Raw genomic sequence first — 10000 nt, 5'->3', positions numbered from 1 at the left:
TTTTTTCTTTTCTTTTCTTTTTTTTTTTTTTTTTTGAGAAGGCGTAAAAGCGTGAAAAAAAAAGATCAGAGAGAGAGAGAGAGAAAGAGAAAGAAATATCGGGTCCCTCTTGTAATGGGCTCGTTTGAAAGAGCAATTACGAGAAGGAAAAGAAAAAAAGGGGGGAAGAGAAAGATGACAAAGAATAAAAAAGGAAGAAAAAAGAAAATTTTTGTTTCGGCCCCTACGAAGAGAGATGGGTATCCAATGAGCGTAAAATACGAGTGCTGACCTGACACAATAGTCCTTGCGTCGACCCCTTGGCCCTAGACACAGTTTCGTTCTTCTTCGTTAAGTCCCGTTAAGGGACTCCCTTTCGTAAGTACTTAGGTACTCAAAAACTTTACTACACTCCATTCCCTCGATAGATCTCGATCGATCGATCGATTATAAAACGCGTTCTTCCAAAGGGTTTTTGAAAACCTTCGAATAGGGGAAAATTCCGAGATATATATATATATATATATATATATATATATATAATGGAGTTTGCACATTGAACATTTTTCCTATATATTTGTGTATATATCTATGTACGTGTGTATGTATGTATGTATAAAATGTCAATGGTAGAAAAATGTCGTAGGTAGAAAACAAGAGTTTCACGACGCGTTGTAGAACAATAAAGTTTAGGAATGAGGATGATGATGATGACGATGATGATGATTTATTCGAACTAAAACGTAACTACGAGCGTTTTAAAAAATTCACGCTTGCGTTTATTATATATCATTGCCAAGAGTGGAATGGCAATGTTTAGCCGATTTTTCGTATTTTCAAGAGAACGAAGAAAAAGGACCGATGAGAAGAATTTAAACAGATTCGAGCGTTTTTCTCTTTCGAGAGCAATTTAAAAGACATTCGGTATAACGTGAAAGAAAAACATTGAAGATTCTTGACGATTTAAATCGAATTACTATCGTTCGATAAGCCAACCTTTTATTTACCCAAGGAAATCTTTTCTTAGGGGGAAAAAAAAAAGAAAAAAAAAAAAAGAAAGAAGAAAAAGACAAAGGAATAGATAATTAATATTTCGAATAGATATTTGTCGCAATTGATAAAAAGATAAAAAAAGGAGAGAAAAAAAAATAAAAATAAAAATAAAAATAAAAATAAAAAAAAAAAGAAAAAGAATGCAAATTTATAATTCGACCCAAGATATTATTCCAATTGAAGTCGATTGATTTGAAGACTTTTGCCTTTGTTTATTTTTTGTTTATCTAACAAAAAAAAGAAAAAAAATCTCCAGATAAAACGAAGATAAATATTTACTAGTATATCCCCCAATAGATACCAGATTCCACTCGTTGTCCTTTCGAAAGTTCGAAACATAATCCATATATTTATTTATTTAATCGTTCATTCTATCTTACAGACACGATCGTACGGAGCACAAAACGAATGTCTCTCGAATATTATGATAAAAGCGATTTCTAATGCTGCACAATGCACAAAAGGATATATTACTCTTTCTCTTTGTTGCAGCGGCAATTGCAGCAACTGCAACAACACCAGGACATTATGTATGTATGTACGTATGTACGTACGTATGTATGTATGTATGTATCTATTCACGTATATATGTAACTTCTTCCTCTCGTCAAAGAGTTCGAGTCTTGGATATATGCTGAGTCGTTAAAAGCTTGCCACCCCCTGGCCCCAACCCCTGCCCCTGTACTCTCCCAACGCTCATTCCCTTTCCTCTCGTTGAAGAACTTCAGTTAACTTTATATCACACGGAAGCCGACGGTAATGCGTACGTTCCGCGAGAGTACCGTAAGAAATTTTCATTTTTTTCTCTCTCTCTCTCTCTCTCTTTCTCTCTCTCTCTCTCTCTCTCTCTCTCTCTCTCTGTTGTTGTCTCCCTCTAGTACTTTTTCTCCTTTCTCTTTTCCTCTTATCATCCCCTTTTCTCTTATCACCTCTCTCAATGTTTCCATTTCGTAACGTTTCATCTAGCTTCTTCTCATTTCGTTTCATTTCGTTAACGTTTGGCTTCGTTTTCGTTTGGTTTTACCTCGTTTATTACAGTTTGCTTTATTTGCCTTCTGACATGTCAGAACGTAGAATTAGAGTACTCCTCTTACCCTTCCTCGTCTCCTCTTCCTACTGTCCCACCCCTCTTCCTCCACTTCCACGCTATCTCTTTTTTGTACTCTTCTTTTTTTGGGGGCGGGAGAGGGGGTGGGGGTCGGCGAGGGTAACCCATTTTGTTGAACCCGTACGTCGACCTTTCGGAAGAAAATGTCTCGTCGTCGATCGGACCTCGTAGTAACCCGGTCGCATTAGAACGCGCGAGTATAAAAAAAAAAAAAAAAAAAAAAAAAACGATGGACGTACATACATCGGTCACGTTTCGCAAACGTTCTTTTTCATCAGTGAAAATGTCTGTCTTTGTTTATATGTGTGTAGATATTTACGTGCGTGCGTGCATACACGTGGTGTGTGTACGTGTACACATACTTCTAAAATATACGATAGATCTTCTCTTTTATTTCGTCGAATAATAAAATGTAATATAGGTGAACGTGTGTCTAATGCATAGACGTGTTACACATTAAAAGAAAAAAGAAAAAAAAAAAATAAATAAATAAAAAAGAAAAAAATATGATTAAAACCTAAATATCCCGCTGAAATTATTCTTTTTTTTTTTTTTTTTTTTTTTTTTTTTTGATAAAATTCTACCGCTTGAAATATCCTTCGTGCATTAAATTTTGGAAATATGAAAGAGTATATTAAATAAAGATAAATAAAGATAAATAAATAAATAAATAAATAACTACGCACCGACGAAAAATTTGATCGATTTAAATTCTTAGCTGCATCGATCGGGATTTCCTTTCTTTTTTTTTTTTTTTTTTATTTCTTTTTATACGAAAATAAGGGGGTTCAAACAAGAAAGAAAAAGAAGAAGAAACACGTTTACGTTCGATACGTTCGTTGTTAAAGGTTTAAAAGTAGACATCCTCGTTAGATTTGTCAATGATTGTATTTATTCGTCGTGTCGAGGAATTAAAACAAATAGAATTTAGGATGAAGCATTTGTCGAGAATAGTCTTAAGTACTTAACCTACTCCCGTTGCTCGGATTTCGTGAGACACGGTTTCATTGTCGTTTTGATTTGTTTTGTTTTCTTTTCTCTCTTTCTTTTTTTTTCCTTCTTTTTTTTTTTTTTTCATTTCTTCCTTTCCCTCATTTCGTTCTTTCATTCATCTTCCTTTTTGTTTGTTATTTTTTACTTCATCTTTTCTCCTTCTTCTCGTTCTTTCAATTCTTTTATTATAAGTTCTTAAGGAGACTTACTTATCTTTAAACAATGAGACAAAAGTATAAGAAAGATTAACTTGAGTTTTTCCTAGCACATCCTGTAATCTGACGGAGGCAAAACGATGAAAAATACTTGAGGAGAGAATCTCGACGATTACGAGATAGGAGAGATGGTTGGGCAAAATTCCAGAATGGGAGAGAAAGGGTTGGTAGAAAAAGTTTAAGGGAGGAATGTAAGGAAAAAGAGAAAGAGATGGAGGGAGAGAGAGAGAGAGAGAGAGAGAGAGAGAGAGAGAAAGAGAAAGATATAAAACCAGAAAATGAGGAAATGTAAGCTTTTCCCTCCTTCCTTCGGCTTGAAACGTTTCTCTTTATTCTCTTTCTTTTAGTCCTTCTTCCTCCCACATCCCTTATTCCATTCTCTTCATTTTTCTAAAAACATAAAAGTAAAGTTTATACGAGACTCCTTTGCACACGTCGTTTTATAACGCACGACAACGAGAAAAGAAATAAAGTGAGATGAAAGAGTGTGAGAAAAAGAGAGAGAGAGAGAGAGAGGGGGGGGGGAGACAAAGTTAGAAAAAGAAATGAAAGAGAACGATAGCGATAGAGAGAAAAAGATAGAGACACAGCTAGAGAGAGAGAGAGAGAGAGAGAGTGAGAGAAAAAAAGAAAGATGGTTGGCAGATGCTTTGAATTAAAGCAACGTGTTTGTTTATGTATGTATGTGCGTATTACATCGAGAATAAAAGAAGGAAAAAGGTAAATCGTGACGGCGAGAGAAACTCTTGCTGACTTTACGAGTCGAGCGAAGGCAGACTAGAGAACGTAAAACGGAATTGAAGGTGTGTATATATATATAAAGAGAGAAAGAGAGAAAGGGTGTGTGTGTGTGTGTGTGTGTATGTGTGTGCGTGAGGAGTTTGAGGTAGTGAATAGAGTTTCTTCATCTTTCGTTTGGCAAAAGCTCGAAGGTTAGTTCGCTAAGAATAGAGTATAGATATTTCGAGAATAATGCTGTTGTAAATCTAGTGTTAAACTAGGAGGATGGTTAATCCTTCTCTTCCTTCTCCTCCTCCTCCTCCTCATCCTCCTCTTTTTCTTTCTTCTTCTAACTTCTTTTTTTTCCTTTCTTCTTCTTCTTTTTTTTTTCAGGCTTTGACTTTCTTTAGCTTCCTCTCTCTTCCTTTTTTCATTAATTTCTTTCTTTCTTTCTTTCTTTCTTTCTTTCTTTCTTTCTTTCTTTCTAACTTTCTGCGTCCGTAATTTTGTTCAGGTAATATCTGACGACAGGTAAGGGAATTTAAACGAGATCTAACGAGTAATGCATTATTTGTCATTTGTAATTTTCTTCATTTGTAATTTTGTACGTGCAATTATTATTTTATATCTAATAGAAATTTATAATTCTAAACGTTTAGATCGTTTGCATACGATACGGGGAGGGGTTTTTTTTTTCTTCCTTATTTTTTATTTCCTTTTTCTCTCTTTGTTTGTTTGTTTGCTTTTTTTTTTTTTTTCTTTTTTCTTGTTTTTCCTCCACTTTTCTTTTCTTTCCTTTTCTTTCTCGCAAGCACATCGTCATCATAATAACGATGTGAGTTAAAGTGCGTTCTCTCTCTCTCTCTCTCTCTCTCTCTCTCTCTCTCTCTCTCTCTCTATTCATACTCATTCATCGCGCTCAATGCAGGAGGAGATTTTCACGTGGGACGACAATTCGATCGAGCGAATCTGGTCTAAAGCAACCAACTAGAACTAAAATTATTCAACCGTTAGTTTAATACTGTCTAATGCTATATCTCATTATACGCATTTAAACGAGAAAGGAAATTAATTTCTAAATCGGAATGATCGTTTTAGTTTTAGTTTAGGATCGTTCAAAAGTATATAAATTTTCTTAAAGATTGGAAGGATTTTTCTTTTTTTTTTTTTTTCTTTTTTTTTTTTTTTGTATTTTAAGAAATATCGAGAAATAATTCTATAACGTTGATTTCTTCGAAGGTCCGATAATAAATGATAGATCGTAGTAATTATTTAGAATTCTTTTTTCTATATAACTAACGTAAGTACGTAATCATGTACTCAGATGTATGCACGTAGACGTGCGCGTACGTACGGCGTGAAATTGATGATGCATTTAATTTTGCATTTTTTTTCTTCTTTTTTTTTTTTCTTTTTTTTCTTTTTTCTTTTTTAGAAAATTTTCAATTCTTTTTTTTCTTTTTGAGAATTATTCGTTAAATCGGCTTTGTGCTTTTATTTTCCTTGAATTTTGTAGAATCCTTTAACAAAATTCTACCCCTACTAACCGAGGGAAACGAACAGAGGTAAAATCTAGGAAAGTACTTTTTTCCCTATTGCTTTAAGGGAATCATGTGAACTCAGCGATTTTTCTTTTCCTTTCGAGAATTTTACGGTTTGGCGACCTACCAAGATTTTCTGAACTTAGCAAGTTAACAGAAAGAGAGACAGAGAGAGAGAGAGAGAGAAAGAGAGAGAGAGAGAGAGAGAGAGAGGTACTGTAAAGAAGCAATTCGTCCGTACCAGAAGTTTCACAAGTTTCGGCATATAGTACTCGTACGTATAAAAGAAGAAGAAGATGAAGAAGGAGAAAAAAAATAAATAAAACGAAAGAAAGAAAGAAAAACCATCAATGTTATTTATCACCGTCGCCATTAATGTCCATCGATAAACAACGAAAGTAATTTGAACTAGTTTAACTTAATCGTTGACTCGTTCCGTATAGTCCTTCTTTTTTTCTTTTTCTTTCTTTTTTCTTTTTTCTCTTTTTTTTTTTTTCTTTTCTTTGTTTTTCTTTTTTCCTCTTATTAATATTAAAACAAAAGATAGGATTCTTCATAAAGACGTGAAACGAATGGAAAATATTATCTAAGGCATAAGAGGAAGTTTATTTTTTTTCCTTTCTTTTTTCTTTTCTTTTTTTCTTTCTTTCTTTTCTTTTCTTTTTCTTTTTTCTTTTTTCTCTCTCGTCAGTTTATTTCTTCACCACCAACGCAAAATATTTATAATTAATTCGAAGATAGGTCGTGAAGGAAAACAAAAAAAAAAAAAAAAAAAAAGAAAAAAAAGAAAAAATGAAAGAAAGAAAGAAAGAAAGAAAGAAAGGATAAAAAAAAAGAAGTGATAAAAGGAACTTCCTTCTCTTGTGTATGTTGCGCGAAAGAAAGAGGAAAAAAAAAAAAGGAAAAGAAAAAGAAAAAGAGATGTTTCGTCTTTCTTGCGAGAAGTAGTAGGTCTCAACCTTTGAGGATAAAAGATAAGAAAAAATAGACAGACAGACAGACAGACAGACAGACAGAGAGAGAGAGGGATGGAAAAAAAAAGAAGGAAAAAAAAGGGAAAGAAGAACAGGAACGCGCTGCCATTCATTATTCTTTCAAGTTAAAACTTTTGCCAGTGTTCCTGAACGCTCGTGAAATAGATTGACCATTATTTTACAAGAAGAAAAAGAAGATGAAGAAGAAGAAGAAGAAGAAGAAGAAAAAGAGAAGAGGAGGAGGAGGAGGAGGAGGAGGAATAAACAAAAAAAAATAAAAAAAAAATAAAAAAAGAACCTCGGAAGATTGATGTCGTAAAAAAGGAAGGACGACGATGGCGTTTCAACATTGATTTCTTCGTCGGTATAGAAATTGCCCCCTCTCACTCTCTCGCTCCCTCTTTCTTTTTTTTTTTTGTTTTTTTTTTTAAACATAATTAACGAATTAGCGAATAGACCCGATAACATTGTGTCACGATGACACAACATTTAACAGCTTCGATGACAAATTATAATTACGATTAAAAATTATAATATATATATAGTTCGTTTATTAGAGAAAGAGAGAAAGAGAGAAAGGGAATGAAGGAAAGAGGAGAAAGAAAGATGGACGGACAGTAAGCTTTTATTCCGGACGGAAATATGTATAACAAGGGAGGACGAATACTCTCTTCCGGAGGTAAAATAGATCGGACAAAAGGTGTCGGGTGTGGAAGTTGTGAATTCTGTATGGATGGTAGGTGTGCGATCCAGACGAGTTCGTGATCACACGTACCTCTTCCCTCTTTCTCCCTCTCTCTTTATATATATATATATATATATATATATATATATATATATATATATATATATATATATCTTTGGTGCACTTGCCCATCTAGTAAACTGTCTCGTTCTCTCTCTCTCTCTCTCTCTCTCTTTCTCTTTCTCTTTCTATCTTTTCTATCACGTTAATTCTATCTTTGGTAGATGTACACACAACGGTGTACTCTATCTCCAGATCGGTGAAATCGACTACGATGTATCTCGTATGGAACTATCCACGTTGTCCAATGAGATTCGAGAAATCGTTGTTGCAGAAAGAAAGAGAGAGACAGAAAGGTAGAGAGGTAGAGAGTGAGAGAGAGACAGAGAGAGAAAGACAGAGAGAGAGAGAGAGAGAGAGAGAGAGAGAGAGAGAGAGAGACAGATATATATATATATATATATATAAATAGATAGAGAAGAATGGACGATGGATAGACAGGTGGATGTTATTGTGATCCGGACAACATCGCTGAACGATGTCCTGAAACAAACTACAGTAGCACAGTGGCTCGTTCGGTGTCACGAATTATCGAGCTCTCGTCGTCTCGAGAGAAAGAGAGAGAGGATATATATATATATATATATATATATATATATATAGAGAGAGAGAGAGAGAGAGAGAAAAGATGACAAAGATTCGACGTCGATGATGAGAAATATCTTTTTTCGTTTCGTTTTTTTTTTTTTTTTTTTTTTTCTTTTAACTTTCATCGAAAGTTTTTCAAAATAATTTGAAATTAATTTGCACGTATATTAGTTAATTATACAAACAATCGTTATTAATAGCAAGCTCTAAATGCAAACTAATAATTTTAAAGGTTCGTATATACGTATGTATGATCGTGATTTATCAGTATGCGAGGTGATTTAAACGTAGCTAAAATTCGAATTATTGATTCTCTAGAACATGTTAAATACTTTAATAGAGGGGACACGGTAGACGTGTATACTGTACTCTCTCTCTCTCTCTCTCTCTCTCTCTCTCTCTCTCTCTCTGTGTGTGTGTGTTACGTGTTTATAGTAGTTCGTAAATAATAAAATATTTTGCGTTTAAATGGCGGGTTAAAGATCGACGTGAAAAGGAGTCTGGAGGAGAACGTGGATATAAATGGAAGGGGATGGGAATGGAAATGGGGATGAAGGATTGTGGTGGGGAGCGGGGAGGGGGAAGGGGGGTGGGAATAGGCAGAGGATTGGGAGGGAGAAGACTCGTTTTGTACGATAGAATAGAGAGACTTTGGAGCGAAGGAAAATTGTTTAGCGAGAAGCACAACTTTACTACCATTCACTATCCCTCCCCTCTCTCCATAACCCACTACCATTAACCCTTGGCAATACTACCCTCGTCCTCATCATTCTCTGTTTTCGTCGTCGTCGTCGTCGGTGGTGAGACAAAATTCTACGACCCTCGTTATAATTCGTCAAGGAGCTCTCTTCGACATTGAAATGTCAGTTCTGAAACTCTCATGTAAGTGTATTCGCTAAAAAGAGAGAGAAAGAGAGAGAAAGAGAGAGCGAGAGAGAGAGAGAAAAGTTCTCGACGACCGAAATGCTACGACTCTGTGTTTTGATGAATGTCATTAAGAGAATCTCTCTCTCTCTCTCTCTCTCTCTCTCTCTCTCTCTCTCTCTTACAAATTTATACGAAATTAGCTCGGGTAAGATACATAAATAAATATATTAACAAAAGGATACCTGAAATATTAATCCCACCTCCTTACCGGCCCCATAATGCTCGTTGCAACAATGAATATGCATTCATTGTTAACGATTTAAGGTCATTGTTGTCGAACGATCTGAATACTGACTTTCTTGTTTTTGTGTTCTTTTTTTTTTCTCTTTTCTTTTTTTTTTTTGTCTTCTTTCGAATTGTACACATTATCGCGCTATTACTATTTAGGAGAGGGGATAGGGGTGAGAAACTGTTTAACAACCAGCAACGTATATAGTAAGTATTTATATTACTATAATACGAGGTATTCTTTATAATTAATTAAACGCATATTAAGTGCGTATTGTCTTTGTTAACATTTAAAATTAAATGATATATAGAACTTAGATAGAGATTTTCTTAGAAAGGGAAGTATCTGTCAGAACTTTGCGTCTCTTATGTTTACTTCCTTCTTGCTTTCTTTCTTTTTTTGTTCTTTTCTTTTTTTCTTTTTTTTTTCTTTTTTTTTTTTTTTTTTTGTCGTCGAGTCTCGTGAAAAAGGGGAAGAGAGCGATATAAAAACATAGAAATGTCTCCGTAATTGTCGGCAATAATAATGACGATATAAAAAGAAACGAAAAGAAAGAGAGAGAGAGAGAGCGAATGGAAGCGCGTATTCTCGTTAGAAAGACTTTGTGCATTCAATGCAAGGAAGATAGATAAATAGATATAGAGAGAGAGAGAGAGAGGGAGAGAGGGAGAGAGAGAGAGGAAGAAAACAAAATAGTAAAACAGGAGTATTACGTCTTCGTAAGAAAATGCAGTCTTATTCAATATGCAAGACGTTTATTTATTTATTTATTCCAGCTCGGTAAATCGAGACTGAAGAGTTCTCTTAGAAGTAATTTAGGCTTTAAAATATACCCACCAATCTAACTGTTGTATTTTACTTTATGGGA

General features: G+C 34.4%; 2 protein-coding genes across 19 annotated transcripts in view; one reads left to right on the top strand and one right to left on the bottom strand.

Annotated features, from left to right (window-relative positions):
• Window positions 1–10000, bottom strand: part of LOC124431747 (RING finger protein 17-like) — a 224635-nt gene that overhangs the window by 52916 nt on the left and 161719 nt on the right. The window lies entirely within an intron of this gene.
• Window positions 1–10000, top strand: part of LOC124431750 (cleavage stimulation factor subunit 2) — a 68958-nt gene that overhangs the window by 55809 nt on the left and 3149 nt on the right. The window contains exon 9 of one of the 4 annotated variants that reach the window (XR_006944087.1): window positions 3399–3511. The exons of the other annotated variants lie outside the window; for them this stretch is intronic. The gene's annotated coding sequence lies outside the window, so the exon portion shown is untranslated. The remainder of the gene's footprint in view (window positions 1–3398; window positions 3512–10000) is intronic. 4 annotated transcript variants of the gene reach the window in all.

Source organism: Vespa crabro, chromosome 22 (assembly GCF_910589235.1).
Source record: "Vespa crabro chromosome 22, iyVesCrab1.2, whole genome shotgun sequence".
In the NCBI taxonomy this organism is placed as follows: domain Eukaryota; kingdom Metazoa; phylum Arthropoda; class Insecta; order Hymenoptera; family Vespidae; genus Vespa; species Vespa crabro.
Note: the sequence above shows the minus strand (reverse complement) of the source record. Positions and strands in the feature narration are given on the sequence as shown.